This window comes from Tamandua tetradactyla, chromosome 19 (assembly GCF_023851605.1).
Source record: "Tamandua tetradactyla isolate mTamTet1 chromosome 19, mTamTet1.pri, whole genome shotgun sequence".
NCBI lineage: Eukaryota > Metazoa > Chordata > Mammalia > Pilosa > Myrmecophagidae > Tamandua > Tamandua tetradactyla.
This window is the reverse complement of record NC_135345.1, coordinates 49,749,584-49,775,505: the sequence shown is the minus strand read 5'-3', so window position 1 is coordinate 49,775,505 and position 25,922 is coordinate 49,749,584. Positions and strand designations below refer to the sequence as shown.

General features: G+C 35.3%; 1 protein-coding gene and 1 long non-coding RNA gene across 2 annotated transcripts in view; one reads left to right on the top strand and one right to left on the bottom strand.

The window, feature by feature from the left end:
* LOC143663203 (uncharacterized) overlaps window positions 1–4,629 on the top strand; it is a 33,222-nt gene extending 28,593 nt beyond the window's left edge. Inside the window, exon 4 of the long non-coding RNA XR_013165864.1 lies at window positions 4,530–4,629. This is a non-coding gene — a long non-coding RNA (uncharacterized LOC143663203). The remainder of the gene's footprint in view (window positions 1–4,529) is intronic.
* GABRB1 (gamma-aminobutyric acid type A receptor subunit beta1) overlaps window positions 1–25,922 on the bottom strand; it is a 473,078-nt gene that overhangs the window by 272,150 nt on the left and 175,006 nt on the right. The gene's annotated exons all lie outside the window — the stretch shown is intronic.

Sequence of the window (25,922 nt, the reverse complement as noted above, 5' to 3'; positions counted from 1 at the left end):
TATTCAAGAGTAGAGAGGTAGCAAGCAATGGAGCCTGAATTAGAACCTAGGCATCCAAATCCAGGGTCCACGTTTTTAGGCAATATGCAATCTGAAAGGCCTTTGGTTTATATATAATTAATATTTCCAAAGAGATCAAGGAGGAAAACCATAAACATTTTAGTTTATTAATGCTGCTGGAATGCAATATACCAGAAATGGAACAGCTTTTAAAAGAGGAATTTATTAAGTTATAGGTTTACAGTTGTAAGGCTATAAAAATGTCCAAACTAAGGCATCCAGAGAAATATACCTTGACTCAAGAAAAGCTACTGTCTGTCACCTGGAAAGGCATGTGGCTGACATATGTTGGTCCTTGTTCCGAGTTCTGTTTCCAGCTTTGATGCCAGTGGTTTCCTGTCTAATCATCTGTGGGTCTCCTCTTAGCTCCTGTGGGACACAAATCTGGGTTCTGGATTGCTTAGCATCTCATGGGAATGCACATGGCAACATCTGAAGGGCTCTGTATCTCCAAATATCTGTGTCTAGGCGTCTGCTCTCTCTGTTGGCACTCCAAGCATCTCCAAATATTGGCATCTCTGTCAGCTCTCTAGCAACTGTTCTTGAAATGTCTAAGTTTTCTGCAAAATGTTTCCCTTTTTAAAGTGCTCCAGTAAACTAAGCAAGCCCCACCTTGAATGGCCAGAGTTACATCTTCATCTAATCAAAAGGACACACCCACAATTGGATGTGTCACATCTTCATGGAAGTAATCCAATCAAAAGCATCCCACTCTATACTATTAAATCAGATTAAAGAAAGTCATTTTCTGGGGTGCACAACAGTTTCAAACTGGCACAATAAATAAAATAATAAAAAATATTTAAGTGATTAAAAAATAACCTCACAGAAAATGTGGAAATTAAAAATGTAATTATTAAAATAAAAATTCCAAAATATTAGTCAAGTAACAGATTGGACACAGAAGAAGTTTAAATTAATGAACTACAAAATTAAGGTGAGGAAATGTCCCAGAATTCAGTGAAAGAAAAAGAGTAAAAAGATAGAAATTATAAAAAAAATTATGAAATAGGAATAGTATAGCTCTAGAAGCCCCAACATCTGTTTGTTAGAAGTTATAGAAGGAGGGTGCATGATGGTAAGCTGATATTTGGAAATATAAGAACACAGAATTAATAAAAGAGATGAGACTTCAATTTGAAAAAAATATATCCCAAAATACTGAGCAGGCTTTAAAAAATCTCTGTAGAACTCCACCCCAAGGCACAGTTAAGTTCAATAAAGAATAGAATTAATGATAGAAAATACTGAAGTCTAATAGTAAGAATGAGATTTTTTTCATTAGTATTGTTGATTTTTTAAAAGTGGAGTAGAACTTCCAAAGTACTGAGTAAAAGTATCTTTGAAAGTAGAATTCTTTGGTCAAGTCAGAATCCCATTCAAGAACTAGGGTGAACTGAAAACATTTTTTTGATGTACAGAGAGAGAAATGTTACTTACGAACTAGGTGTTTGCTGATTACACTCTAGCCAGAAAAAAAAAAATCATAAAGGAAGCCGGGGTATGAAAGAAGCAGGAATGAATAACCAAAAAATTAAGTATTTGTTGTTGGTAAAATAAGTATTGCAAAAGACTATAGCTATAGCGATAAATTTAGGTGCTCAAAAATAAGTTGGAATCAAAATTATTCACAACAAAAATTGAGAGGCAATGCAGAGGGAAGTTAAAGCAGATGTTGCCTTATTTGTGGAGGGATTAGGACTAGAGATTAACTTTAGACTAGTCTAAAAAAATAAGTTTAAATATGGTGTTCGAGCATCATTTGTGTAATTTTAAGGTATGTATACTTGGATACATAGGTAAAATCTAACTTAACTGTCAAAGTTACTCTATCGCGAGTCAATTATTCTGGAGACTGTATTTATATATAATTAATCATGGCACATAAAAATTATATATATACAAAATGCCAAAAGCATACTATTTCTGTTTTCTTCATCTTTCAAAATTCTCATAAAAGAAAATAAAGGTAAGAAACAACAAAAAGTAATGAAATAGTAGACCAGTGATCTGAAACTAGTCCAGATTTAGCACCTCAAGTATAAACTATCTAAATTCAGAGGCACTCATTGTTATTCCATCCTGACTTGGCCAGACTCTTGTTGAGATTAATTATAGTATTAACTTTCTGAAAAAAGTAAAATCCTGGTTTAAAGACTATTAACAGTGGATTAATTTACTACATGATCTGTAATTATGTTTTGATAATTATGTTTACATATTGATATTTATTATCTAGAGATTTAGAGATGGCCAATATTCAAGGAAGAATAAGAATTTCCATTAATTCCATTGATTGAATTTTTTGTTTTGCTTGTTTGGAGGATTGATTTCTTGTTTTTGCATTGTTCTTATTCCTGCTGAGATTGAAAACGAAATAAGTTTCTAACACATAGGGAACTTTTTACTATGAATATTCTTGTCAGGTCATTCTGGAACAGCTGATCACATAAATGTAGTTGGCTTATGTCTGGGAGTTTGTTTGGGAGGTCTTAGGTGAGGATATTACATTCTAACTGGAAACTAGCTATCTTTAGTAGATGCATCCTTGATTAAAAAAATACATTTTATCTCTGGGTTACTGAAAACTATCACGTCTATTTTTATCCAAAGTTTATGTACAAATGAAAAGATTCCAAAGATAACAACAAAAAAAAAGATCTCTTAGATCAGAGGAGTTTTCATGCTAAAACCTCATTTGCAGATATTTGTAAAGTAGATATTAAAACAATACTATTTATCTGTGGTTTTCTAAAATCATAAAGCCTTTTTCATTTTCAGAGTATTGATAGTTTGAGCTATAACATTTAAACTGCCTTTTATCATACTACATTTAGCTTTGAGTTGCTTAATTCAGGATTATGAACTAAAGGAATAAGCTTAAGCATAATGACAGATAAATGGCTAGAATCATTTGGAGGGATTGGCTGCAGGTAAATTCTACAAGCTTGTTAATGTTCTTCTGTGAAATAAACTTTCCAAGATTAATAGATAATATGTGATGTCCTAATAGTCTATAATGAAAATATGGTAACTAGCTTAATCTATTAAGTTAGGAAGAGAACAGATAATACAGACGCAATAAATTATTTGGCTATGTTCTTTCAGACAGATAATTATTGATTGCCAGACAATGATACCTCCACAGACAATGAGATGAACTTCCAGTACCAAACTGGGTACTGTTTGAATTAAATTCATGGACTTTGCAGTGCTACATACCTATGTTCAAATGCCAGCACTGCTACTAACTAGTTTAGAGATGTTGGTTAAATTATTTAAATCTCAGCTCCAGTTTCCACATCTGTTATAAGAGAAAGCCTAATACTGCCTCCTGGAAAGGGTGCTAAATACAATTGCAATTGTGCTTGACAGTTGATAACACTTGATACATAGTAACTGTTATCATTACAATGGTTTTTAAAAATATTTTTATTGAGCTATCTTCACACACAAACAGTCCATTCAAAATACAGAATCAATGGCTCAAAATATCATCACATAATTGTGTATTCATCAGCATGATAATTTTTAGAACATTTGCATCATTCCAGGAAAAGAAATAAAAAGAAAAAAGGAAAAAACTCATATATACCATACCTTACCCCACTCTCTCATTGACCACTAATATTTCAAGTTTTTTTTACCCCTTATCCCCCCTATTATTTATTTATTTATTATCCTTATTATTATTATTTTTTAATTCACCTGTCCATACTCTGGATAAAGGGAGCATCAGACACAAGGTTTTCATAGTCACATGGTCACTTTGTAAAAGCTATATAGTAATAAAATCATCTTCAAGAATCAAGGCTACTGGAATACAGTTCAATAGTTTCAGATACTTCCCTCTAGCCACTCCAATACACCATAAACCAAAAAGGGATATCTCTATAATGTGTAAAAATAACTTCCAGGACAACCTTTCAACTGTATTTGAAATCTCTCAGCTACTAAAACTTTAGTCTGTCTCATTTTTTCTTCCTCTTTTTGGTCAAGAAGGCTTTCTCATTTCCATGATGCCAGGTCCTGCCTCACCCCCAAGAACCATGTTCCACATTGCTAGAGAGATTTATACCCCTGAGAGTCATGTCACACATAGGGAGGAGAGCAGTGACTTCACCTGCTGAATTGGCTTAGAGAGAGAGGCCTCATCTGAGCAACAAAAGAGGTTCTCTGTGGGTGATGCTTAGGCATAATTATAAGCAGGCTTAGCTCCTCCTTTGCAGGAGTAAGTTTCATAGGGATGAGCCCCAAAATTGAGTGCTCAGCCTATTGGATTGGTTGTTCCGACTGCTTTACAATAGTTTTTAAATCTCATCCAAAATCTTACAGGTCCATGATGGCTAATTTTAGGTGTCAATGTAGCCAGGCTACAGAACTGATTTATTTAATTCTACACTAATCAAGGTATTGGTAGGAAAATATTTTGTAGCATAATTAAAGGATATTATCCTTGATAATTGCAGGTGGATCTCACACAAACAGTTGAAGGCCTTAAGAGCAAAACTGGAAGTTTCCTTGAGAAGAAGAAATTCTGCCTCAAGAAATTTCTGCCTGACTTTCCAGCCCTACAGATATTGGACTTGCCAACTCCCACAATCACATGAGCTAACTCCTTAAAATAAATATATTCAAGCAGCCAAATAATGAAGTCTTTAGGGGTTTGCCTCTCTAGAATAGGAATGATATGAAATGCAGTATGAGGCGCATGATTAGTTTGCTTTTCAGAGGGTGCTTGATATTATTTTTGCATTGTGATGTGAGCGCCCTGTGATACTTACATTAATATTTTTTAATCTGACTGTTACTTTGTCAGAAATCCCTTTTCCCCTTCAAACATATAATATTTTAATGTGTGGCTTCAATCTAAAGGTGACCCTTATTACACCCAAAGAGCAAACATTTCCAGCTGAGTAAGTCAATGGGAAAAGAGTATGCACAGTGCAAATTCACTTTGTGGAGGAATTTTGCTGGAATGCATTTCTTGCACTGAGTGAGCAACATCTATGATCACAAAAGTGCCTGAATAGTCTCTATATCAGCTACTTCACCTAAGACATTCTAGGCAGAAAAACAGAGATTATGACTTGTGCCTGAGCTATTGCATGTGCATGTACAAAGAGCACACTATAAAATGTATGTGGTCACCCTTTGTTAGCATCTGAACTCTCAGGAAGAAGAGCATAAACCACAGGGCCCCTGCTCTCTACTGTGTGAGTAAGAGTAGAGTGTCTGCTCAGAGCAATAGAGACATTAGTGTCCAGTCTTGGGATTTCTATTTATTTATTATGTGGAGAAGAGGCAACTCAGCTACCAGGTGGTGGATGGAGTGGGGCCACTATAAAGAAAAACACCAATTTCTTTTCCTCAAAATGGTAGTATCTTCCTCTCTTCTTTGTTCAGTGATTTGAATGTTTTTATTATTATAGCACTTCACACAAAATGTTATATGTGGTGGCCTCTCACTAACTGTAGAATGAGGTATCAAATAATGGATAAGCTAATTGAAGCCCATATCTCTTATTTTTACTGGAGAATATTAAGGTAGAATAACTGACTAATAATAACAGCAATACTTACATGTTGAATGTTTACTAATGTGATAGCCTCTATCTTAAGTAATTGCTCTACATGCATTTTTATATATTTTTGAGATATATTCACATATCTTATAATCATCCAAAGTATACAATTAGTGGCTCACAGTATTATCATATATCTGTACATTCATTGCCATAATCAATTTTTGAACAAAGTTTGGGGGAAACCCCCCCCAAAATACATATTAGAATACAAATAAAAATAAAAATGAACACCCAAAATATCCCATATCCCTATCCTCCTATTATTTATTGTCCTTTTTTTTTCTTGTCATGGGTATGCTGCAGGAATTGGACCTGGCTCTCTGGCATGGCAGGCGAGAACTCTGCCACTGAACCACAGTTGCCCACCCTGTAACCTGTCCTTATTTTTTAACTCATCTCTCAATACACTGGTTAAAGGGAGTGTCAGCCCCAAGGTTTCCACAATCACATAGTCACATTGTAGCTATACAATCATCTTCAAGAATCAAGGTTACTGGAATACAATTCAACAGTTTCAAATGTTTCTTTCTAGCTATTCTAATCCACTAAAAGCTAAAAAAGAGTATCTCCATAATGCATAAAAATAACCTCCAGAATGAATTCTCAATTCCACTTGCAATCTCTCAGCTACTGAAACTTTATTTTGTTTCATTTCTCTTCCCTTTTCTGGTCAAGAAGACTTCTCAATTCCATGATGCCAGGACTAGGCTCATCCCTGGTGTCCTGTCCCACATTGCCAAGGAGATTTACATCCTTAGGAGTCATGTCTCACATGGGGGCACGGCAGTGGGTTTACCTGCTGAGTTGACTCTGAGAGAGGCCATACCTGAGCAGCAAAATAAGTTCTCTGTGGATGACTCTTAAGCATAATTATAAGGAGGCTTAGCTTCTCCTCTGCAGGAACAAGTTTCATAAGGGCAAGCCCCAAGATTGAGGGCTCAGCCTATTAAATTGGTAGTCCCCAATGCCTTCAAGAATATCTGGAATTCCCCAAGTGGGGAAGTTTAACATTTCCACATTTTTTCTCAGTCCCTCAAGGGGGCTTTACAGAGAGTTTTTTATTCTCTGCTCAATTACTCTGGATATAGCAGGGCATCACACTGGCCTGCAAAATAACAAGATCTCACTATCTATTCAAGAGTCCACATAATTATGGTGTTCAAATAAGCTGACCATACAAGTTAAATTAGATAGTGTGCTACAGAAAATACAAATTTTGCACCAAATATCTATTTCTTTGCTGTCTCCCATAAGTTTAAGTTTTAAAACTCAGTCAATCTTACATGATGCACAATGGATGGAGGTGGCTGAAGGATGCACAAACTGAAAAGTAGATTGGTGAACAGTGGTGTATACATAGATCAAATAGTATACTATAAGGAGCAAAGTTGTGAGTCATGAAATGCTGTGATGAACCTGTGGGACATTTGATGAGACAAAATAAGCAAGAAACCCAAGAGTAAGTATTGTATGGTCTCACTGAGAGAATACTTTTAAGAAAACTGGGGCCTAGATTTGTAAGCTCTTATAGCTGTTACATTTACACTGGAGTGGTAATTGCTATTTGTGAATTTTGAGAAGCTGTTTTATATAGGTATAACCTGGTATTTAGAGATAAGGATGACGCTGATCAGGTTGGGAGTAAGGTAATTCAGCATACAGGGGTAACGAAGACATTGCCTGTATTTTAGAACTTCACCTACTCTTTGAGACCAAAGGAAGAAAGTTTTATTTTGTCCTGAACCAAAATTTTATATAGCACATAATCTAATTCAACCTGTCTGGATAGAACACTTAAACAATCCAAACACAGGGAGCTCAGAATAAAAATGAGGGCCTTTAATCTTGTATAGCTTAGTGTAATGCCTGGATACATCTCAAAGTATATTAAACAGATAATCAAAAAGCATTGACAAAGTCCCTTGAGGAATGGGGGAAAAAAATGGAACTATTAAACTTTACCACCAGGGAAACCACTGATACTGTGTCAAACATTAGGGATACCCAAATCAGTAGGCCAAGTCCTTGATATTGAGACTTGCTCGTGTGAAACTTATGTATATAAGAAAGAAGCTTAGCCTATCTATTGGTAAGCCTAAGAATTACCTCTAGAGGACCTCTTTTGCTGCTCAGATGTGGCCTCTCTGTCTAAGCCCAACTCTGCAAGTTAAATTACTGCCCTATCCCCTACGTGGGACATGACATTCAGGATTGAAAGTCTCCCTGCTGGCATGGGAGATGATTCCCAGGGATGAGTCTGGCCCTGCACCATGGGATCAGTGATGACATCCTGACTAAAAGGGGGAAAAGAAGTGTAACAAGTAAGTTATCAGTGGCAGAGATAGTTCAAATAGAGTTGAGAGGCTACTCTGGAGGTCACTCTTATGCAAGCTTCAGTTAGACATTGCTTCTTAACATAGCTTGCCCAACCCTAACCAAAAGCATTCCTGCCAATCCTAAAGAACACGTAGGGCATTATACAGGATTCTACATAGGTTCCATGCACTAGTGTAACTTTTCAGAAACCTACAACCTCCAGATGAGTCCCTAGACCAGATGAGTCTTGAAATTCAGAGGGGCCAGCCTCCCCAGAACATCAACTAGTTCCATTCCCCTATCCCATACTATCAACAGTCCCCTCCAACATGAAAAAGTTAGAACAGGCATAGCACAAATGCCTAAAGAATGGGAGAAAGATTGAAGGTAATATGGAGTTATACAGAGAAGGTAAGGTTTAACAAATGAATATGAGCACTGAATCATTATACTGATATCTCCTTTCATTTCCAGTGTCTTGAAGTAGTTAGTAATAAAAACCTAAAAATGTGGAATTAACCCATGCCAAACTCTGAAATCTGTTCTACAACTAATTGTTGTGATGTGCTTTGAAATTTATTGTTTTTTTTGTAGATATATTATTTTTTATAGAAAAGAAGAAAAAGTTGATTTATGATCAAAGATGCCCAGCTATACGATGTATTGTGAACCATTTTGTACACTTTGAATGATTACGTGGTATGGAAATTTATAATATATATAAATAAAATTAAGTTAAGAAAAACTTAGTTAATCTTATCCTTAGTCCTAACCAGATCTACTTCATTCATATCTTTGATTGAAGTCTGATTTCTTTTTTCAGCTTTCACATAGTTGCTGTATGAGATGGTGCATTGCTACAACAAAAGCACCATCACTGACTTCCATAGCTGCAGAACTCTAGCTTTGAGTCTCAGGTATCACACAGATACCCAAAATTCCAGGCACCAGCCAGGTTATACACAAAGAGCTCAGGACCTCAAAATTTAGAAATAACTATTACAACTCCAGAATTTAAGTGACTGCTGTAAGAACTTACAGTCTAGGAAACTTTATAGTAGGCCTTCCCCTGATAACCTATGCTCTTGGGTTAAATTTTAAGAGTTTGCACATTATAGCTAGTCCATACTAGTGACACGTTATAATGTTTGTCTTTTGTTTCTGGCTTATTTCATTCCACATACTGTCCTCAAAGTCCATTCACCTAGATGCATGCCTCACAACTCCATTCCTTCTTGCAGCTGGTCAATATTCCATTGTATGTCTAGATCACAGTTGGCCCTTCCATTCATCAGTCAATATTCCCTTAGGCCACCTACATCCATTGCAAACTATGAGTATTGCCACCATAAACACCAGTGTGCAAATGTCCATTCATGTCCCTGCTTTCAGTTCTTCCAAGTATATACCTAATAACAGGGTTGCTGAATCATATCACAGTTCTATACTTAGCCTCCTGTGGAACCACCACACTGCCTTCAGATGGGTTGCTCCATTTTACTTCTTTACCAACAGGGATTAAGGAACACATCACCCTTCTCTCCACATTTTCTCAAGCACTTGAATCTTTCTCTTTGTTTTTTAAACAGTCTTATTCACACACCACATAATCCACCCTAAGTAAAGAAATCAATGGTTCCCCATATAATCAGTTATGTATTCACCACCACAATCTATGCGAGGAAATTTCCATTTTTTTCTGCAAAGAAAGAGGAGGAGGAAAAAAAGGAAAAATGAAGAATAAAAAACAAAATAAAATAGAAAGAAGAAACAACAAGAACACCAAGAATCCCTATCCCTCTTTTATGTACTTCTTTTTATTGACGTTTAGCTTTGCTATATTGCCTTTATTACATTTACTGGAAGCATATTACAATGTTACTGTTAACTATAGACTACTGTTTGCATTGATTGTATTTTTCCATATACATCCCATTTTCAATATCTTACACTATTCACATTCATTTGTTCTCCTTCACATAAAAGCCTTCTAATATTTGTACATTTAAGCACCATCACTGACCTCCTTAGGTTTTGTTATGTTATACAGTCCAAGTCTTTGTCTTCTATCTTTCTTTCTGGTGTCATAAATGCTCCTGACCATCCTCTTTCAATCATACTCACATTCATCTTTGTTTATATTGTGCTACCATCAGACAGTATTGTGTTGTCCACTTCTGGATCTATAAAATCAATCCTGTTGAACATTCTGTACTCCTTCAGCATCAAATGCCCACTCTCTACCTTCTTTCCATCTCCTGAAAACCTGTGTTTCCAACTTTAACTTTAACTTTCAAAGTTCACTCATTATGTTACTGCATCTTAATGAGACCATACAGAATTTGTCTTTTTGTTTCTGGCTCATTTCACTATCATAATGTCCTCAAGATTCATCCATGTTGTTACATACTTCATGATTTTATTCTGTCTTACTGCTATACAATATTTCATTGTATACATATACTATAGTTTTTTATCCACTTGCCTACTGATGGACATTTGGGCTGTTTCCATCTTTTGGCAATCATGAATACTGTCCCTATAAACATTAGTGTGCAAGCGTCCATTTGTGTCCCTGCCTTCATTTCCTCCAAATATATACCTAGCAATGGACTTGCTGGAACATGTGGCAATTCTATACTTAGCTTCCTGAGGAACAGCCAAACTGCCTCTAGGGTGGTTGTACCATTCCACATTGCTACCAACAGTGACTGTGTGGCTCGTTCTCTACATCTTCTCCAGCACTTGTAATTTTAATGGCCATTCTAATAGGTGTGAGATGATACCTCATTGTGGTTTTGATCTGCATTTCCCTAATAGCCAGTGAAGTTGAGCATCTTTTGATATATTTTGAGCTACTTATATTTCCTCTCCAGAAAAGTGTTTGTCCATGTATTTTGCCCATTTTTAAATTGGGTTGTTTGTCTTTTTTATTGTTAAATTGTAGGATCTCTTTATATATTCTGGAAATTAAACCCTTACCTGCTATGTGGTTTCCAAATATTGTCACCCATTGCCTACGCTGTCTTTTTACTTTTCTGGCAAAGTCCTCTGATGCACAAAGGTGTTTAATTTTGAGGAGATACCATTCTATTTTTTCTTTCATTGCTCGTGCTTTGGGTATAAGGTCTACAAAACCATCTTCTATCAAAAACTCTTTAAATATTTCCCTACATTTTCTTTTAAAGGTTTTATGTTCTTATCTCTAATGTTTAGGTGTTTGATCTACTTTTAGTTAATTTTTGAATAAGGTGTGTGATATGGGTCTTCTTTCATTCTTTTGGATATGGATATCCACTTCTACAAACACCATTTATTAAAGAGACTGCTCTGTTCCAGTTGAGTTGGTTTGACTGCCTTATCAAAGACTAACTGTCCATAGATGAAGGGGTCTATTTCTGACCTCTCAATTCGATTCCATTGGTTTCAAATTGGTATCTTTATGCTAGTACCATGCTATTTTGCCCACTGTAGCTTTGTAATATGCTTTACAGTTGGGTAATATGAGACTTCTTATTAATTTCTCTTTTTCACAATATATTTAGCTATTTGGGGCAACCTACCTTTCCAAAATTTGGTTATTTGTTTTTCTATTTCTGCAAGCTAAGCTGTTGGGATTTTATTGGTATTGCACCGAATCTATAAAACAATTTGGGTAGAATTGACATCTTAATTATATGTAGTCTTCCAATCCATGAGCACAGTATGACCTTCCATTTATTTAGGTCTTCTTTGTTTTATTTTAGCACTTTCATGTAGTTTTCTCTGCATAGCTTTTTTTGTGGCTTTGGTTAAATTTATTCTTAAATATTTGATTCTTTGGTTACTATTGTAAATGGATTTTTTTTCTTGATTTCATTCTTACAATGTTTGTTATAGAAACACTACTGAGTTTTGCATACTGATTTTATACCCTGCCACTCTGCTGAACTCATTCATTAGTTCTAGCACCTTTGCTGTAGATTTTTCAGGATTTTGACATACAGTATCATATCATCTGCAAACAGTGAACGTTTTTCTTCTTCCTTTCCAATTTGGGTGCTTTTTATTTTTTTTTCCTGCCTAATTGCTCTAGGTATAACTTCCAGCACAATGTTGAATAACAATGGCGACAGTGGGATATTTGTCTAGTTCCTGATGTTAGTGGAAAATCTTTCAGTCATTTCTGATTTAGTATGATGTTAACTGTGAGTTGTTCATATATTTCCTTTATCATGTTGTGGGAGATCTCTTCTATTCCTATCCTTTGAAGAATTTTCATCGGGAAAGGATGATGAATTTTTCAAATGCCTTTTTTGATGATCATGTGGGTTTTTTTGCTTTGATTTATTGATGTGGTGTATTATATTAATTGATTTTCTTGAGTTGAACTAGCTTTGCATACCTGCAATCAGTCCCACTTGGTCATGGTGTATAATTCTTTTAATGTGCTCCAGGATTCTATTTGCAAGTATTTTTTTGAGGATTTTTGCCTCTATGTTCATTAAAGAGGATGGTGTGTAATTTTCTTTTCTTACAGTATCTTTTTCTGGCTTTGGTATTAGGGTGATGCTGGCTTCATAGAATGAGTTAGGTAGCTTTACCTCCTCTTCAATTTTTTTTTTGCAGAATTTGAGCATAATTGGTGCTGATTCTTTCTTGAATGCCTGGTAGAATTCACATGTGAAGACATCTGGTCCTGGACTTTTCTTTTTGGGGAGCTTTTTGTTGACTGACTCAATCTCTTTACTTTTGATTGCTTTGTTTATGTTTCTATTTACACTCAAGTCAATGTTAATTGTTCATGCTGTTCTAGGAAGTTGTCAATTTTTCCTATGTTCTCTAGTTTTTCAGCATACAGTTGCTCATAGTATCCTCTCACTATCTCTTTTATTTCTGTGGGGTCAGTCATTTTGTCCCCTCTCTTATTTCTGATTTTATTTATTTCCATCTTCTTTCTTCTTCTTCTTCTTTTTTTTTTTTTGTCGCCTAGCTGACATTGATTTTATTGAATTTTCTCAAAAAACAACTTCTGGTTTTCTTGATTCTCTCTATTGTTTTCCGGTTTTCAATTTCATTTATTTCTGCTTTAATCTTTATTTCTTTCCTTCTATTTTCTTTTGGGGTTAGTTTGCTGTTATTTCTCTAATTCCTCCAGGTGAACAGTTAATTCCTCATTTTTTGCTCTTTCTTACTTTTTAATGTAAGCACTTAGGGCAATCTATTTCCCTCTCAGGACCACATGTGCTGCATTTCATAAATTTTGATTTGTTGTGTTTTCTTTTTCATTTGCCTCAAGAGATTTACTGATTTCTCTTATAATTTCTTCCTTGACCCACTGCTTGTTTAAGAGTGTGTTGTTTAGTCTTCATACACTTGTGAATTTTCCAGCCTTCTGCTTTTTATTGATTTCCAACTTCACTCCTTTATAGTCCAAGAAAATGTTCTGTATAATTTCGATCTTCTTAAATTCATTGAGACTTGCTTTGTTACCTGACATGTTATCTATCCTAGGGAATGATGTATAAGCACTTAAGAAAAATGTGTCTCCTGGTTGTTGTGGCATTTAGTGTCCTATAAGTGTCTGTTAGGTCTTGTTCATTTATCAAAAAAATCGAAATCATTTATCATATAAATCAAGATATTGATCCCTTATCTATCTATCAATGAGAGATGTGTATTAAAATCTTCAGCTTTTATTGTAGAGGTGTCTACTTCTTTCTTCAGTGTTGTCAGTGTGCTTCATGTATTTTAAGACATACTGGCTTGGTGCATAAGTATTTATGATTGTTATGTCTTCTTGATGAATTGTCCCTTTTATTAATACATAGTGTCTTTCTATGTCTCATTTTATTGTTTTACACATGAAGTCTGATTTGTTGGATATTAATATAGCGGTGGTTGTTTGCATGAAATATCTCTTTCCAGTTTTTCACTTATAACCTATATATATCCTTGGGTTTAAAGTGAATCTCTTGTAGACAGCATAAAGATGGGTCCTGTTTTGTAATTCACTCTTCTAGTCTATATGCTTTGAATGGAGAGTTTAGTCCATTAAATTTAATGTTATTATTGTCAAGGAACTATTTTCTTTTATCATTTTGTCTTTTGGATTTTATATTTTATATCTTAGTTTTTCTCTCTCTCTTTTTATGTTATTGATAGTCATTTCTACACACTTCTCCAAACCTCTTTCTCCTGTCTTTTCCTGTCTGCTTAGGAGTGTTTCCTCTACTACTTCTTGCAGACCAGTCTTTTGTTCACAAATTCTCTCAGTCTCTGTTTGTCTGAAAATATTTAAAAATCTCCCTCATTTTGAAGGATGTTTTGCTGGATATAGAATTCTTGGTTGGCAGTTTTTCTCTTTCATTATCTTAAATATGTCATACCACTGCTTTCTCATCTCCATGGTTTCTGCTGAGAAATCTGCACATAGTTTTATTGAGTTTCCCTTGTATATGATGGATTGCTTTCCTCTTACTGCTTTCAGAATTCTCTCTTTGTCTTTGACATTTGACAATCTGATTAATAAGTATCTTGGAGTAGGTATATTCAGATTTTTTTCTGTTTAGCATACACTGTGCTTCTTGGATCTGTAATTTTATGTTGTTCATAAAAGTTGGGACATTTTTTAGTGATTCTTTCCTTCATTATTCTTTCTGCTCCATTTTCCTTCTCTTCCCCTTCTGACACCCATACTTGTGTGCTTTCTGTTGTCATTCAATTCCCTGAGATCCTGCTCATATTTTTCCATTCTTTTCCTATCTGTTCTTTTGTGTGTAGGATTTCAGAAGTTCTGTCTCCTAGTTCACTAATCCTTTTTTCTGCCTCTTCAAATCTACTGTTGCAAGTCTTCTTGTGTTTCTCATCTCATCTATTGTGCCTTTCATTGTGCCATTTATTTTTTCAAACTTTGCAAGTTCTTCTTTATGTTTACCCAATATCTTCTTTGTATCTTCCATCTCTTTTGCCATATCTTGTTCTTCCCTCAACTCACTGATTTTATTTTTGATGTGCTTTTGCATGTCTGTTCAAACATCCTTAAATAATTATTTCTACTCCTGTGTCTCATTTGAAATGTTAGTTTGTTCCTTTGACTGGGCTATATCTTCATTTTTCTCATAATTTTTTGCCAATGTTGACGCATCTGATTCCTTTGATTAGTTTATTCCGGAGGTCATTTGTGCTCTTTTACCTAGGCTTTTCTTGTTAGTTGCCTTTGTTCTCTATTTGTTATTTGGTGTTCTGTTCAACTTATTCTAGACATCTAGCATAGCTTCTGTCTAACTGATCAGAATTTTTCAGCCCTCATTTTACTGGTTCCCTGACTGTATGGAACCTTATTTTGAGAAGGGTCTCCCCAAATATGATTGATCTCAATCAGATTTTCCCCACCAGTGAGTCTAGTCTCAGGAGAAGGGTGTAATCGGTATCAAGTTCCCTGAGGGTGAGACACAGCAAGTTGTCAGACTTTACTATGAAGCCTCTTGCCTCTGTGCTTTTCCTATTCCACTGCTCCTCACCAGTATAAAGGGATGCAGTGCCTTTAATTCTCAGCAGCCCGTCCCTGCCAGAGGTGTGTTTGAGGCAGATGAGGTAGAAGGTGGGCTTAGATTGCTTCTGTTTTCCAACCATCAGGCTCTGAATTCCCTGAAGGAGGACCACCTCTTGAGCTGGGCCCTGATTCCCTTATCTCCAGGAAGATACACCTCTAGGAAATTATTTTCCCCACTCATTACTTTGTCTCTCAGACCTATCTTAAGTCAGTCCTTACCTGGGTCCCAATGACAATTGAAAATGTTGAGGCTTTTTCTAAAGAGCTGCTTAGACTAGTTTAAAAAAATGAAAAAATAAAAAGAAACCCTTTTTCAGAGCCAGTTTCAAGCTCCCAAGTTCCATTTGTTAGGAGCTGGAATTGGTACCTGGCTCTATGTGTCCCCCCTTTCCAATACTCTGAGCTCAGTTTCCAAAATCCTTTTATTATTTTTATTTGAAATAAAATGAAATATTTTATTTTTGTCTGTCAGCCCCACCTCTTCTATGCTGGGATTAAACTGCAATTGGAGCTTGGAAGAGCTATCTTTCCTTGATTCCCATAGAGACTATTTAATGATATGCCCTTCAGGGAATTATCTCCTTCACCTGACTAGTTACTTTGTCTCCCAGACATATACTAATTCTGTTCTTGCCTGGGGCAGTGCTGAAGCCTGAGAATGCCCAGGAATGTTAAGAAGTAAAAAAAAAAAAAAAAAAAAAGCAAGCAAACAAACAGAGAAAAACAAAACAAAAAGCACCTTCTCAGAGAAGGACCCCTGGCCCTGGGTTTGCCAATCAAGAGTCAGAGTTGGTATCTAGCTCACTGTGCCCCTTTTCCAGTATTTTGAGTTCATCCTACTCAAAAAACCTGTTTTTTTTTCCCCATCAACCCTAGCCCCTCTCTGCTAGGGTGAAACCTCAGAGTTCCTTTTGTGCTTGTTTCATGTTTATCTATCTTGGAGCTTGTACTCAGCGGTCAGAATTTGTTCATTAATTCCACAACTAGAGCTTGATTGAACTACCTTCCTTGCTTCCAGTAGAGAGGACTTCTTTTTCCCTTGGGGAACCAACTCTGAGGCAGAGTGCTGTGCCAGTGGGGGAGGAGTGCCAGCCTCCATGGTTTGGGAGACTTACAGTTCTGTGTGGGATCTTGGCCATTCCCCCCATTCCAGACTGGTGTATGATGTGTGTCCAGTCCATGAAGGCCCCCAGACAGTCATGCAAGACAGTTCTTGGCTATTTACTAGCTTCCCTAGAGGACTAACTAAATTCCACATCTCACTAAGCCACAAACTTGCCCCACCCCCCACCCCTTTCATGCATTTTTACCTTTTATTTTCAGAAATTTATTAAGTAGTAACTGCATTTATTCTCCACTTTTCAAAGATGGAAACTGAGGTTCAGAAAGTTTGAGAAATATTGCCCAAGTCCCTCCAACTGGTCAGTGGCAATCCAGTTCAAACCCAGCTCTGTCTTACTATTAAATCTGTGCTCATAACCACCACCTTATACAGTCTTCCAGCTTTTGAGAGAAGACATATTGTACTAAGCAAGGGCAAGGTCACATCAGAGCTCCAGATAATTTAATTACAATCACCTCCAGCTAGGTTTGGTATACTACAACCTGGTGTATTTATACCACAGATGTGTCCTCAGGGATTTCCTTCTTAGAGCTATGCTGGCATAATGAGGAGCTTAAGTACCATGGGCTGCTCTGCTGCGCCCAGATGCCAATCAGTGACTCCAGTTTACTGAGAAGGATTGGCATCCACTGTAATGGCAAGCTGAAACTTGAATCTATGATCTTATGTTAAGATGAATCCCAAAGTCCTACTGGACATATAGGAATTCGGAGTCTAAGTTTGTTTGATTCTCCTAATAGAATTAGGAAAATGGCAGATAACTAGGAAATAGAGTCAGAGCATAGACTAGTGAGAATTTGGGTGGCTTTTCTAAATTTTTCTTTTAAATTGCTGAAAGTCAGGGGAGAAAGGTTTCTTCAGAATTATTTGAAATGTTGTGTATCCCAAAGAGGACCCTGATAATATCATACTTCTTTGAACGGACCTTAGTTGTCCACTTTCTTAGGACATAGCATGTAGGTCAATTATTTTGTTATTATTTCCTTCTGTCTCTTCTCAGACATTGAAAATAAGTAAGACATCCATTTTGGGAAAAGCAACTGACTTTAAAGGTATGGCTCACCATTCTCTTAGCCATGAGTAGTACTATTTTAAATTCTTGACAATAAAAATGGAGATAAAAGCAGAATATGGAAGTGGAACCTGGAACAAAGCTATAAACTCATTATACTCTATTTCCCCTCATTTTAAAATGCTGCATTCAACTACAGTTCCTAATTTTCTAAAGCTTCTTAGCAGAAACCAAATCTCTTGGCATCTCATTTGGCATGTGTATTTCTAAATAAAAGAAAGAAAGGAGGCTGATCTTCAAAGACTCTTTGTCTTTTTTCTAAAAATGGCATTCTTCATTGCCCTTTTTATATGGGGTGAATAAAAATGACTCTTTATATTTTCAGCACATACAGTTTCTTTGGAACAGAATTATCCTGTGACAGAAAAGACTAAAGCACAAAATACTTGAAAATAATGAGCAATAACAGAGTTCCTGCATCAAGAGAATGGCTTCATTCTTCCCTGGCCCCACTAATCCAATGACTAAAAAAACTCAGAGTACAGAAAGAATGAAATTCCTCTTCACTGTCCAATTTGAGCAAATCTGGAGAGAATCTAAAAGGCTAGGAATAGATATCAACAAATGTAATCCAAGTGATTCTATAAGAGTCAAGAAAAAGGCTTCCGTTTAATCTTGAAAGCAGCAGCACCTCCCCAGGAAATGGAATAGTACACTAAAGAGATAGGCTCTTAACCGACAGAGCAGTTCCTAAGAATAGGAATTACTGCTGTTTATTGAGTGCTTACTATATGGCAGGCCCTTTGCTATGTATTTTAAATGAATTTTCTCATTTAATTGTCAACAACCATGCTCCATTGGATTATTATGAAGAATAACCTGGAGAAACAGGTTAATTGACATATCCAAGTCAATTATAGAAGAGGTATTATTATATTAGAGAGTTAAGATCATATCCAAGAACTATCTGTCTCCAATGTCTGTTTTTTATCACCATGAATAATGTTTTCTTTGCTCTATAGCAATAATGATGCTATAATTCCTCATAAACATGTTACTCGGTCTCATGCTCAGGGTCAAAAATCCCTTTGACAGCATCCTGGATGTGCATTTTGCTTGTCCACACGTTCTAAACATTTCTAGTGATGGAGGGGCCACTGTGAGAGAAGGGAAAGAGGAAAACGAAACAAACATGTTAGGAAACAAACAAAAACACTTTCATTCTCACTTCACGTATACTTGTTCTTATAAGAACCTGAAAGAAAGAGAGATATCATTATGGCCATTTTATAAATGAAGAAACGGGGGTTCAGAGAGTTGTGTATATGGTCCTAAATCATGCAACTAATAAATAGTGAGGATGGCTTGTCTGATCCAAATCCTATTTCTTTGTAATGTACCAGCCTGCCTCCCTATGGGCAACCTCCATGCTAAAGAGCCAGGAAGCAATGAAAAATCTGTCTGATACATGCAAATCAGGCTTCTGCAGCAATGTCATCAACTCTTGGGTTTAGCAAAAGTTCCTCTCCTTCTTCATGCTTAAATGAGAATGAGCTTTTTTATGGGAGTCAACATCTGTAAAGTTGGATATGAACTCAGCTTTAAGTCATGGACTATTCCAACATGCGTTTCAAGTGGTATGATCATTGTATACACAAAGTGTTATTTCTATCACAATCATTTTGTGAAAGATTGTGATAATCTATTTTATTGGTATTAATAGACATATACAATGAAGAAAACAGAATTTTAAGACCAAAATAAAATAACTCCTCAAGAAGAATATTAATCAATTACATTGATCTCATAATATATAACACTCATATTCTAATGGAAAAAAGCTAATAATGAGGCATTAATTTCAGTTTTTGAACAGCTCTTTAGGATAATATTTTATAATGGGCTATGTCACTTTAGGCTTGCTACACTTAGGTAAATGAAACTCACACCTATCAAAAGTTCCACATGTTGAGCATAAATCTTCTGTGAGAAGCAAATAGACTAAGTATTCATTTTATGATGGTCTTTCAAATATTTCACATGATTTCTCACACTTCTCCATTGCCTATGCTCAGTTTCAGGCCCTAATTCCAACTTTTTCTACTTCTCCACACTGCCCTCTTTTCTTAAAATTTTATTTAAAATCATGGTTTTTTTTTTGTTTTTCCTCTATTTCCCAGCACAATCCAAAAATGCTGGCATCTCAGGTGGAACCAATCTTTAATGATAAAGAGCATAGTGATAACAGAGGTAATCTTGAGAGCCTCATTATCTCTGCTACATTGAAACAAAGTTCCAAGACTTTTGCAATCCTGGTTGTGCTCCTCTCAATGCACCCTGAGTTACTGATGTTGTTCTGAAAGTGACATCCAGGACAAAAATAAAATTGTCTAGGTGATATATGACCTTGTGTTGGATTCTGTATTTCTATTACAATAGTAGTTAAGCATTTAGGCTGTGAAGTCAGATTGCTTGAGATCAAATCCTGGCTTAGTTATTTTCCATGTAAGTGACCTAAAAAAAAAGGTTATTTAACCTGATGATGCCTTAGTTTCCTAACTTAAAAGGAGGTAAAACAAAGAGTACATATCTTAAGAGGTCATTGTAATGATTAAATGCTATCATATTGATCCACCAATAACTTTGAATCCATAGACTCTGCCTTCTCTCCTATTACTATAAATGAAATGTCCCTGTGCCTATCTAAAGTTAAGCCTCCACTTTTGCAGTAGATGGCACATTCTCCTGGATACTCAGGGTCATTGCCCCAGTATCTCTTCCCTCTCTCTCCTAAATTATCAAAATTTCTTTCTCTAATGTGTCTTCCTCACCAGCACACTTGAAGGTTCATTGTTTCCAATTCTTTCTCTCTTGAATCTATTTCCTCAGGCTATTTGCTTCATCTTTCAACCTCTCATGTCAAAGTCACTAATAAACTCATGTTGCTAAATCAAATGGTCCATTATCAGTTTTCAAATTATTCCAATGCTTCTCCAAATGTTGGGCCTCATCTCCATTCTATCTGTGCTCCTTTCCTGGATAATCTCATCCAATCACATGGCTTTAAAGACCATCTATATATCAATGACTTGAGTTCCAATAAGTTTTCACATTTAACTGACAACCAACCTCTTCACTGGCATGTCTGATAGGCATTTCAAACATAGCATATCCAAAATATAGCTCCTTAGCTTCTCAGAAATGTTCCACTTACAGTCTTCCTTAATTCCATTTTTCAGTTCCTCAGGTCAAAAGCCTCAGACATCACTGACTCTTTTTCTCTTATGACTTGCATCCAAACACAAGCAAATTCATCAGTGCATTGATCCTACTCCATCCAGGTAACTAAATGTCCTCCTATAATTTGTTAATTATTTTGTTTTTCATATTTATGAAACATATTTGCTTTAACCTTTCAGACAGAATATAATTCTCCTTACTTGATATAATGAAGTAAGATATAAATTGTATAGCTCTACTTTTTCACTCTGTAAATATTACATCTGAGCTAAGCAATGGGTATGAACTAACCTATAAGTTTGGACTCTTTAAAATGGTCTTATGGAGAAGATAAATTATTTCACTCATGTATGTCCCTAGCTAAAAGCACTTCTGAGCTCTCATTTATAAGGTGCAGTTATAGTTATTTGATGAACCATGCAGTAAAAAAAATTATGTGTGTGTTTTTTCTACCTTGTTTTTGACCAAAATATTGTTCCTGAGTTTATTTTCTACACTTATTTGTTCCAGTAATCACTTTCAAGGAAACAATTTGCCACCATTTTGAATATTTACATATGTAGCCAACATTCAAATGGATTTCATAAAGAAGAGTTGTGGACATATTTTGAATGCAGCAATGTTGATGCACTAAGCATAATTTCTGGGGGACCTATTTTGAAGCAAAAGTACCCATGCATGTATCTGCATGCTTGTAAAACGAGAAAACACATTTTCCAAAGTATTGTGTATGCATTCATTTTATCTTAACATGCCCTGTACTCTAAGGAGAAAGTTCCATACCCATCAGCTACAGCAGATCTTAAGCATTAGAATTAACCATTTTCATATAGGGTTTCCATTTTCAAATAAAGTTCCATTTTCTTAAAAGGCATTAGCTTTCTCAAATTTTAGCAAACCCGACTACACAAAGCCAAACTAATCAGGGGGATATTGGTTAAGAGCAGGATTGAAGTTTAAATGTAAATAAATAACTATTTACTGTTCTATAGAATGTGCTGTGTTATGAACTGTGGTGAAAAGAAGCACAAGGAACAGATGAATCTCAAAAAGATTATACTAATTTTTGAAAGATAAGGCTAAAATACATGAAGAAATAGTTAAAAGGAGTTGACATTTTATCATTAAGTACTGTATTGCAATAGGTTTCACGTTCTGTATAGGGAGAGGGAAATTTATGATGTTTAGAGAAGTGGTAGGAAGATTTTAAGGGGAGCTATTTTCTGAACTGGGTCTTGGAAGATGAACAGTGTTCAGTTGAAAAGAAAGGGAGCAAGAAACTTGGGAGTTAAAATCAGTCTTGTAGTTAGGGAAAGTGAAAAGAAACTCGCACTTATAAGGAAAGGCTTCGTGGCTGGATGAAAACTTAAATAAGACTGTAACAAGGATAGATGTGATTGCAAAGAGATGAATATCGGTAGAGCTGCTAAACTTGATATGGTGTGTAAATGGGAGTCAATAGTTTCCTGAGCAGGAGATAGGTGTGATGAAGTGTTGTTTTATAAAAACAAACACGCTAGTGGACTGCAGGCTAGAACTGAAAAAGAAAAGATTAGAGGCAAGAGAACAGGTAGAAAAAGCCAAGGCAAACAAAGCATGAGAGAGTTCTCTGTGAGCATTCTATTGACCTGGGGACTGCCTTAGTGAATGCAGGAAATATAATTTTCAAAATAACTTTTGGAATTTTTTTTTGTCACAAGAGAACTGTAGATATAATGTTACATTTGGAGACATTTAATAAATAATCTTAATTTTGTTCTTGCAACTTTTTTTTTCTATTTTGGAGCTACTGAACTTTTTTTTCATGTCTCAAATATTTTCATGGGAGCTTGGAAAGCCAGAGTTCAAATGGAACCTTGCAATCTGTGCCTGCCATGGATCAGAATAAAATATTACTAAACCTGAAGGGATTTTTTTTGTCATGGTATTGTCCATCACTTGATTGAGAAAGTAAAAGTATATAAATAACATAGTTCTGATCATAACACTTCAGTCAGTACTCATTCAACTTCACGATTTTCACCTTCTTAATCGATAAGTAATAACTTTGATTTTCAGTGCAATTGGTTGTTAGGGTTCTTAAGTGATACATTTATCCCTGTCTTCAATAATTCATTGATATTTTAGGAAGAACATCAATGTTCTTCCTATGCTTTAAGCAATTTTACATGAGTAAAAAAATAGGAGTTAACAATGTAAGAATTTAATAAGTAATTAAAGATTGTATTTATATTAATATTTTGTTATTGCTGTTATTGGCATATTATCTACTACTTTGCCACTTGAAAAAAAAGAATCAGTCAGTTCTATCATCTCCAGCTCATTACGGTTGCATTACAGCCTCTCTCTACCCCAACAGCTCTAGCCATATCTTTGTTAAAAAAAGAAAGAAAATGGTAAACCTAAAATGCATCTAGGAAATACATAGAAACAAGTACTAATTATTTGGACAAAGAACTGCTCCTTTAATTTAACTATCTATATCTTGGAAAGGATAAAGAATGTTCTACTTGGAACATTTCTTTCCTGCTTTTTTTTCCAAGCAGGAAAAAAAAAATGAGTTTTGTAGGAAAACATTTTGTTTTTTCTTCTTGAAAATGTGTTTTTTAGGTATAAGAATTCGGAGGGCTGAGACATTAATTCCAGTAAATATGGTACTCATTGTTTCATTACTGATTTCATAAGGTTTTTTTTTTTGTATACTGTGTGATGGAGTTCACATTTCATTCTTTTTCCATGTGACTATCCAGCAATTGTAACACCATTTACTGAATATTTTGGGGGGGAGCAGGGAAGTGCACGGGATGGGAATAGAACCCAGGTCTCCCTCATTGGAGGTGAGAATTTTACCACTGAACTCCCCTAGCACCCAAAACCCATTAATTATTTTAGACGGAATGAATCAATATTACCTTCCTGTACATGAAGTATATCAACTCCAATCAGAATACTTAGATTAAGATACAAAAATAAGAAAATATATTCCTGAAAGCAGTAGCCTTCATAAATTTTTACTGCATTTTAATGATTCATTTGTTTCCAGAAGTCCGCTGTGATTTTCTGTCTTAATCTGAGGTAGACTACTGTTCCACAATGTGATGGGATGCCACATAATACATAAGCAGCATGTTACCTTGACACAAAATGGTAAATCCATATCTGGAATGTTACATAATATTCTGATCATAATTTTTACAATTAAAAATGAAATGCCAGGTTAAGTGTTCTTTTAGCGATGCAAACCAAGGTGGAATTTTGGATTTGAGCCACAATTTCAGGCTTCTCTTTGATAAATAAAATCAAAAGTTGAGTTGCAATATAACCAAATGGTAGTTTCTAAGGTGGCCATTTCAAAGTCTGGCATACATAGCAGTGATTGAAGGGAGACTACCTTTAAGTTGGTTTCACAAAAGGTTAGTAAAGAAAACCAAGGACTTTATTTTGTTGGTAATTATTATATAAGTAACGTGATGTTTATTATCTAAGTATTATGCATGGGCCACGGGTTTTATAAGAGATAAGTGGATGCCTATGTGCCATGATTATGTGCAAGTATATGTTGAGAATCCTTTGCTTCCATTAGCTTATTTAAGCTTAATAATCCTCGATTATGTAGGTGATATTGTTATCTCACTTCTACAAATGAGGGTAAAAACATTGTTGGTGGAACATGGATAAGCATTTTTAAAAATTTTATTAAAATGTGCTGCCTGGATTTATTTGAATGTCTATTTTAAAAGCAATGTTTTCCCACATACACAACCAACAAAAGTTTCCTTTCAATATATATACATTTATATATACACACACACATGCGCATATATATGTAAGTAAAAAATAGGTCCATAGTTTTTTTAGTCGATGAGCAGTTATGGGAAAAATCATGAAAGCGATTCTGAAGTATTGAAGTTGGAAATTATGGTTTAACAGAATAAGTTGAGGAAACTGGAGAAGATTACTTTTAAAATTTCACAAATGGTTGTCAAAACTTAATAAGTCTTCTTGGGAAAATGGTGTCATTGGTAGTAATATAGCTAGGATCTAAAATTCATAACACATCTCTAAGCTATTTGGTGTCCTTTTTTTTTCTTTTGATGTTTTTTTCTTCCTTCCTCCACCCCACCCCTTCCTTCCTTCCTTCTTTCCTCATTTCTCTCTTTCTTTTCTTCTCTCTTGAAAGGTCACGTTGGGTACTCTTCCACAAGAGATTCAATAAAAGTTAAGAATTAGAGAAGTAGATCTTTTTTAGATTCAATTTGGTTATTTTAATTTTATTTAAATTTATACATAATATTTAAATTCATACATAAATTTAATAAAGGAGGCTTAATCATAATGACACAGCCACTGGTTACAGATCACACAATAGCTAGAGTAACTGTATAATTTTTTAATTTGTTCTTTTAGTATTTGAAGTAGTCACCAAACCATATTTACCAAAAAGGAAACATAAACATCATTTCATCCTAAAGTTTTCCACATATGAATAGATAAAGAATATTGAAAATAAATTTTTTTTTGAAAATAGAAACCTTGAGAAGCAAAAGTAGCCCTTTCAATGGAGATCATTTTAAATAGCTTTCTCTGTACTCCTCTGATGAACTCCGAAATGTAAATCAACTATACTGTGAGGGGAATAGCAACAGCGTGCCCTTTTGTGGGAATTGCAAAGGGAGTCTCCAGCATACTTTCTAATAAAGTGAGCTACCTGTTCTTTATGCACAGCCTGCTTTGTTCTCTAGTCCATTTGAAGTAACATTTCTCTTTCTCTTAACGGGTGTATTTGTCAATAGCAGCCAGTTCTCTCTACAAACACTACATCAGCCCGCATATTTATTCTGTCAAAGGCTCGACAATATTTTTGTCCAACATATTTCACAGTAAGCCCTGAGAGATCTGCCTGGCATTCTTGAATGTAATCATATCTTCCTTTATACAGGGAGAGAGAAATAATTTTTTTCAGGGTGTGCAATCAATGTAGAGAGCTAATATAAAACTTTTAGAACGCCTAAACTGCTTTCAAAGTCAATAGTCGTGGGAAGTTTTTTT